The sequence below is a fragment of the Mesoplodon bidens genome, assembly GCF_964165515.1.
Source record: "Mesoplodon bidens genome assembly, chromosome: 5".
In the NCBI taxonomy this organism is placed as follows: domain Eukaryota; kingdom Metazoa; phylum Chordata; class Mammalia; order Artiodactyla; family Ziphiidae; genus Mesoplodon; species Mesoplodon bidens.
Genome location: NC_138161.1, coordinates 72816696 through 72825423, shown reverse-complemented (window position 1 = coordinate 72825423; position 8728 = coordinate 72816696).

Sequence of the window (8728 nt, the reverse complement as noted above, 5' to 3'; positions counted from 1 at the left end):
CAACTTCTTAATGGCAGATACTAAGTATCATTTAACTTTTTAATTTCCCCATTGTCTTATACAGGGGATTCACGACACATTATTAAGTCTTCAATAAATGCTTGATGAATAAATAAATGGATGACTGCTTTCATAATACCATCATCTTTTCTCCAACACCAGGCTGAAATTCTATCATCAGTTGAATCATTTCCACTTAAATCACCCTGAAGTTACTGGTATGTCTATCAATCACAGAAAATAGCACATGTACTTCGAGGAAAGTCATATAAACGTTCAGAGTTCTTCACTCAAGATAAGAATGTTGAATTTATATAGTATATTTTCATTTATGTGTTATTTCTTTAGATGATTAATCATAACTGACATTAAGGACTTATTGTGTCCTAGGCACTGTTCTTAGTATTTACATATATTATCTCCATAAATCATTACTGCAACCCTATGAAGTAGGTACTATTGTTACCTTGAAGAGACTGAATCTAGGATGGTTAAGAAACTTTTCCAAACTGACAAAGCTAGTAAGTGAGAGAACCAGCAATGAACCTAGTACCAGATTCCAGAGCCCCAATCTTACCCACTGCATAGCCCACCTCAGACAATAGTTCGTCTACCCAAAACAGCAGACAATGAAGATACACCTTCAAAGACTATAAAGAAGGAAGTGGAGACCTCAAAAAGCAAAGTTATGGAGTGTATAGGCAAAGCCTAAAATCTAAAGTCTGTGATTCCCTTGTCAGTTCTTTAGTGAAATATTGTACTAGTGGGCTACTCAAGCCAATGGACAAAATAGAGAGTGAGAGAGCCTTACAATTCTTATGTCCAAGTAGATTTCACTGTCTCCATTATCTTTCATTTTATTGTTAACCTTGAGCTTATTATTTTTCCTCTTTATTCCAGTTCATTTGCCTTATATTATCTTCTCAGATACCTGATACAAAAATGTACGGAAGAATGCGGAGACACATAGATTCAAGGTAAGGTAAATATGTAGATCAGGGAAGAAGATACGAGGACTGTCAGTGTGTAAGTACATCCCATTACAGCCATCACACCCCAACAATTTGAAGAGCCCTGCCCTACAACCCACAGAAGAAGAAATGGCCAATAAATGAAAAAATATTCAACTTCATTAGTAATCAGGCAAATAAAAATTAAAATACCAATGAGATACCATTTCATATCCACAAGATTGGCAAATTTTTTTAAGTCTGATAACACCAAACATGGGGAAATAGGAACTTTCAACTCCTTCTTGTGGGCATGTAAATTAATATAACAATATCAGAGAGTAATTTGGCAATACTTATTGAAGTTAAAGATTTATGATACTCTGTGTCTCAGAAATTCTGCTTCTACAGATATCCCTAGAGAAACTCCACCACATGCATACTCAAGGATGTTATTTGAAGCATTGTGTTGTAATAGAAAAAAATAAGTGTACACTAATAACAGAATGAATAAATAAATTCATGTATACTCAAATGATGGAATACTATGTAGCAGTGAAATCAATAAACTTGATATATCAACAAAGATAGATTCCAAAAACAAAATGTTCAGAGAGGAAAGCAAGTTAGTGGACAAGATGTCATACAATATGATAACTTTTATCTAAACTTTGAAACACACACAGTTCTAAGTATTTTTCACAGATATGTACCTGTAAACATTAGCATAACAACAAGCACAGGAAGGATGTCCAACAACACTGGAATAGCGGCTGCCTCTACAATGAGGGAGGGAACTAGGATTAGTGAAGAGAACAAAGGTGACCATATGTTTAATGTTTCCTTTCTTTTTTAAAACGATCTGAAGCCATGGAAAGAACCTAAATGTCCATCCCCAGATGAATGGATAAAGATGTGGTACATATATACAATGGAATACTACTCAGCCATGAAAAAGAAATAAATAATGCCATTTTTGCAATAACATGGATGGACCCAGAGATTATCATATGAAGTGAAGTAAGCCAGACAGAGAAAGACAAATCTCATATGGTATCACTTATATTTGGAATCTAATATATGACAAGATGAACTTGTTTACAAAACAGAAACAGACTCACAGATACAGAGAAGAGACTTGTGGTTGCCAAGAGGGGGAGGGGTTGGGGGAGGGATGAATTGGGAGTTTGGGGTTAGTACAGGCAAACTTTTATAGAGAGAATGGATAAACAACAAGGTCCTACTGTATAGCACAGGGAACTATATTCAATATCTTGTGATAAACCATAATGGAAAATAATATGAAAAATAATGTACATATATGTGTAGATGAATCACTTTGCTGTACAGTAGAAATTAACACATTATAAATCAACTATACTTCAATAAAATAAATTTTTTAAAATGGTCTGAAGCAAATATAACAAAATAACAAAGTTTGTGAAGTCTAGATAGCCACCATTCAGTTGTTTGTAACGTTAGCCTTTCTGTTTCTCTGTGTGTTTAAAATATTTCAGTAAAAAACCATTTCCCTATCCTAAGCACTTTCAAAGCAGTTCAACCCAGGGTCTAGTAAGAGACGCTGCAATTAAGGACAAAGAGTCTTGACATAAATGGATCCAGACAGCTCCAATGCTCCAGAGACTGTGAATTATTGTCAAAGCCTGGCTGTTCATCCTCGAGGGTAGAGGGCAGTTCCTCCTCAAGACCACTCATGGTCATTTCCCAGCAAGAAAGATAGTTTGGATCTGTCAAACAGACTTCTAATTTCTCTTAAAGTCAGGTAGAATTTCTGTGACTCACATTCTAATGTCACTTGTCTTTGATAAATGTTGCCACCCACACAGGCATGAAACTGACGATACTGAATAATATTCAGTTTCCAATAAAAATATGGGAGGTATAGATTATAAAATAAAATTCCTTAATTGAGCCAAACCAAATCGTTTTGGTGCAAAATTCTTTTTTTTTAATTATATATATATTTATTTATTTATGGCTGCATTGGGTCTTCGTTGCTGCATGTGGGCTTTCTCTAGTTGCGGAGAGCGGGGGCTACTCTTTGTTGTGGTGCGCAGGCTTCTCATTGTGGTGGCTTCTCTTGTTGTGGAGCACAGTCTCTAGGCACGCAGGCTTCAGTAGTTGTGGCATGTGGGCTTCAGTAGTTCTGGCTCACAGGCTCTAGAGCGCAGGCTCAGTAGTTGTGGCGCACGGTCTTAGTTGCTCCACAGCATGTGGGATCCTCCCGGACGAGAGCTCAAACCTGTGTCCCCTGCATTGGCAGGTGGATTCTTAACCACTGCGCCACCAGGGAAGTCCCTGCTGCAAAATTCTTATTTCCTTTTTTTTTTTTACATCCAGATTTTTGTTGTTAAAAGACTTTAAAAATATATCTTTTGAGGACTTGGGAGCCAACTTGAAGAGTTGTCCCAAAGATGGGACAATTTTCGTATGTATAAGGGTAGTATCTGTAAGAGGTGTGTCAACTGAAATAAAAACTCACAACATGAGAGCTGTGAGTTTCAGTTTTATGTGGGGACATACTGAGGACTGTAGCCTGGGAGACAGCCTCTCAGAGAGCTCTGAAGGACCACTCAGAAGAGGTAAGGAAGGAGATCAGCATATTTTTTATTTTGACCAAGTGGGTATGTGCAACCAAGCACACATCTCAGTAGAAAGTTTCTGCTAGTCACGAGGAGCAGATATCTTAGTGAATGCTTTTAGTACTTTTCTAAATATGGGAAGATGAAAGAAATTGGGTTCATAACATTTTCTCCTGAAAATATGTCACTATCTGAAGGCCTGTTCTGCCAGTTTTCCCAGAGCACAGAGTGTCTCCTTCCTGATCGCCACCCTGAACTCCTTTCAGGGTGTGTTAAAGGTCAGTGACTGCAGTGACTAATGACTTAATCTTTGTAGAACCACATGGTGAGGGACATTCTTTAGTTGGCAGAGGTTTAAACACATCAAATATATTTAAATCCATAAGTTCATTACTGCACATGCGCACGCGTGCGCACACACACACACACGCAGGTAGTTGGTCACCTTGGAAGTGCTATTCATTTGAAAATTGGTAATTAAAAGGAAAGAATTATTTATCCTGCCTTTCCTGTGTGAACTATGTTGCCACATAAATAATAGATATGGCAAAGTTTCTCTTTACAAATGATTTCCAACAAATAAATGAGGAAGGAAAGTAAGAATGGGAATATTGTCATTTTGCAAGCCCGAAAGAATTAAATTATCTGGGCATTAGACATCCACAGCTTCTCTGGGAACAAAAAAGGGACAATCAGACATATGTGTTTCCTGATGAAATCATACTACCTGTGAAATAGTCTTGCCAAAACAATCAAATCAGAATCTAAGCCTCAAGATCCAACACCAATGTACAGGGACACAGAGGGCAGAGCAACATGTTAGAAGGGGAATATAACCAGAAAATTCAGGCTGTGGGAAACTACAGGAGAAATCAGCATGTTTCTATAACAAATAATTACAAGGGGAAAAAAATAGGTGAAGAGGAAACCTGTAAGTTAGGAGTCTCAAAGACAAACTTTAAAAAAAAAGCAGGCAAAACTAAATTAGCAAGTTTAGTTCAGCACACTTGGGCTATGAAACCATCTAAAAAAATGAAGTAAATATCGTAAAGTCAAGGTAGTGCTTACTCTTGGGGTAAGGATGAGCTGAAGTTGAACAGGACATATGTTAGAAAGTCTATCTTCTGACATGAATGGTGGTTTCAAGGATGTTTGCCCTATAATAATTCATCAAGGTGTAAGGACCATTGCTTAAAGATGGAAAGCCCGTAGAACAAAAGTATCGAAATATAACAAGATGATGAGGGAAAATAAATAATACTGCTACTAATTTGCCTCAAGTGGAACTTCAGTAGATCTGTAAATTGTATAATTCTCACCAAAAGCTTTGACATCACATCAAGGAATTACAAAAACAGTATTAAAAAGAGGGAATATAGTGGCAATTATATTCGTTTGGCTTCTAATTTGCTAGATATAAACAGCATGTACGTGTGTTATTTACCAAGAGAAGTCTGAAACCTTGTCTCTTATCATGTCATTTACTTTTTTTGTCATTTATTTGTTTTATTTACTTACTTTTGACTGTGTTGGGTCTTAGTTGCTGCGCACGGGCTTTCTCTAGCCGCAGTGAGCGGCGGCTGCTCTTCTTTGCAGTGTGCGGGCTTCTCATTGCAGTGGCTTCTCTTGTTGTGGAGCACAGGCTCTAGGCACACAGGCTCAGTAGTTGTGGCACATGGGCTCAGTAGTTATAGCTCATGGGCTCTAGAGCTCAGGCTAAGTAGTTGTGGCTCTTGGGCTCTAGAGCACAGGCTCAGTAGTTGTGGCACATGGCTTAGTTGCTTCACGGCATGTGGGATCTTCCCGACCAGGGCTCAAACCCGTGTCCCCTACACTGGCAGGTGAATTCTTCACCACTGCGCCACCAGGGAAGTCCTTTTATCATGTCATTTAAAAAGTCAAACATAAAAAGATAAATACAAACCTGTTGATATTTTAAACTGCAAAAATGCAAGAATTCCAAGCATCATGTCATGAAAAGAATTTCAAATCGTTTTGATGCCATAGAACAAAATTAAATTCCATTTCAACATTTTAGTGTATACTTGGCATCAGACAAACACAGAATAAGTCATATTGATACCAACCAGGGTTCTTGACCTTCCCCAAACAATAGGAATCGATCAGAGGCCAGACAAGAAATTCAGGCAAGGCTTTATTGGGGCCCCTGCTGCAGCAGGGGGGAGCAGGGCGAGCTGGTTCCTTATATGGGGTGAGGGGAGGGGTGTGTCCAGGGGTCGGACCGGAGGCGCGGCTTAGGTGGTTTGCCCACCCCTTTGGCGGTGTTGAGCGCAGGGGGCATGCGCAGTGCCCTGCTTTTGCTCCCAACACCCTGTTTTTGCTCCCAGCTCTTCAGATGTAGCAGTTGGGCTTTTTTGGTCTTTTGTATCTTCTGTCCAGAATTTGCCCCAACTGGGCATGCATGCAGTTATTTTTAGTCCCTTATAGTTTCTTTGTATTTTGCTGCTCAAGGAGATGGTTGTCCAGGTGCAGCATTGCAGCACTGCAGTAAAGTGTCCCAAGTTCCAGCCTGTCTCAATATCCTAATTTATTAGTTGATAAATCACACTTATTACAGAGTTAAAAGTAAACCAAACAGCATGCATTTATTTTTAATTGGGAGATAGTCAACATTTATCTTTGTATATTACTGATATTAAGGAGTGTATTTAAAATAAATTTTATAACACAACAGTTATATATTTTTGCTTTCATTCACTCATTTATAATATACCATAAAAATGATTTTAAAAATGATTCGAAAAGGATCTGCAATATTATACATTTCTGTGAAAGGGGTTCCAGAGTTCCTTTTTTAAAGGTAGAAGTAGGAAGAGGCTGGCAAATGTTGGTCTATAGAGTAAAAACTCCTCTTGGTAGCTTGTGTGTAGGATCCTTCATTGTCTGACCCTGCCTGTGGTCTTGCTTCTTCCTGTTCCAGCTATTTTATACCCACAGACTTCTTGGGCACTAAAGCCTCCATGACACTAAAGGTCATCCTATTTTCCAAACCCACCCAAATCTTTCCACAACTCTGTCCTTTGTATATCTCCTTTCCTGCCATTTTTCTCCTATTCCAACTGTCAAACTCGTATGCATACATTGGGTCCCAGTGCAAATGTCTGTTTTGTAAGCTTTTCTTTCTTTTTTTTTTTTTTTTTTTTGCGGTACGCGGACCTCTCACTGTTGTGGCCTCAACCACTGCGGAGCACAGGCTCCGGACACAGGCTCAGCGGCCATGGCTCACAGGCCTAGCCGCTCCGCAGCATGTGGGATCTTCCCAGACTGGGGCATGAACCCATGTCCCCTGGATCGGCAGGCGGACTCTCAACCACTGCGCCACAAGGGAAACCCTGTTTTGTAAGCTTTTCCTTATTCTGCCTGATAGACTCAGTCAGTCTCTCCTCTGTGGTCCCTCAACCTGTGCCTTGGCTTCCGTGACTGCAGATACAGCACCATGTTGTAACAAATAAGACACAGGGTGTCCAATTAAATGTGACTTTTAGATAAGCAAATAAATGTTTAGTAGAAGTATATCCATGCAATAGTTGGGACACACTCACACTAAAAATGTTTATTTGTTGTTTATCTGAAATTCAAATTTAACTGGGCTCCCTGTATTTTTATTTACTAAATCTGGCAATCCTAGTCTCTACCATAAGACCATAAGCAACTTAAAAGTGTATGTTTTCTGTGATGCCATTTTTGTGTATGATTGTCTAAATTCTGGAAGGATACAAAAGAAACTACTAATAATAGTTATCACTGAGAAGTTTAGGTCTTGGAGAAGCCGTGACTTTCTCTTCTGTACTGTTTAACTTTCTGTCATTAAAGTGTATTAATTTTGCAATAAAAGTGCATTAAAAAAGATCATAAGCAACTTATGAGTAGGAATAATTATTCTTTTTTATAATTATTTATTTACTTAGTTAGTTAGTTTTGGCTGCAGTGGGTCTTCGTTGCTACAAGCGGGCTTTCTCTAGTTGCAGCAAGTGGGGGTTACTCTTCGTTGCAGTGTGCAGGCTTCTCACTGTGGTGGCTTCTCTTGTTGCAGAGCATGGGCTCTAGGCATGTGGGCTTCAGTAGTTGCGGTGCGAAGGCTCAGTAGTTGTGGCTCTTGGGATATAGACTGTAAGGTTTCCTTCCTTAGAGAGGAAACCTCTAAGGTTTCCAGGTTGCAGACAGGGTGGGGTGGGGGGTCTCAAAGGGGCAGCATGAGCAAGGCATCTGGAGGAAGGGGGCGTCCTGTCCGATGGCAGCGCTGCAGGCACAGCTGTTTGCACTTGTGACTTTGACCGTGAGCAACACCCAGAAGCACAGGGAGACCAAGTGCTGGGCTGGCAGCTCCCAGGGGTAAGCCCCAGCTCCCTATAGACTGTGAGGTCCTTAGGTGATCTTAAGTGCCCACACTTCCTGGAGTCTCTCGCTTAGGCCTTTATTTTTTTTCCTTCTTTTTTTTTTTTTAATTCCAAACTCTAATTTATCCCCCGGCCCGAGCATGTGGGCAGTGGGATAAACTTTGTTTTCTACGTCTGAGTCTATTTCTGTTTTGTAATAAGTAAGTTCATTTATGTCAATTTTTTTAGATTCCACATATAAGTGATATATATTCGTCTTTCTCTGATTTCATTTAGTATAATAATCTCTGGGTCCATGTATGTTGCTGCAAATGGCATTTCATTATAGCTGAGTAATGTTTTGATGTATACATTAACCACATCTTCTTTATCCATTTCATCCATCAGTGGACATTTAGGTTGCTTCCACATCTTGGCTATTGTGAATAGTGCTGCAGTGAACATTGAGGTGCATGTATCTTTTCAAATTAGAGTTTTCTCCAGATACATGCCCAGGAGTGGAATGCTGGATCATACGGCAACTCTAGTTTTTAAAGGAACCTCCATACTGTTCTCTTCATTTTATTTTTTGAGTAGTATACTTGACCCTTGAACAACATGGGTTTGAACGGTCCAGGTGCAATTACACAGGGACTTTTTCCAGTAGTGAATACTACGGTACTGCACAGTCTGCTGTATATGGAGGCCAAGTATAACTGACACACAGGAATTGGATTGGAGTCCGGTTCCTGCGTTGTTCAAAGGTCACCACTAATTTTGAGGGTAAGTTGTTCCGTGAAGTTGAATAGGTAATTGTACACATTTTAATAAGAATTTG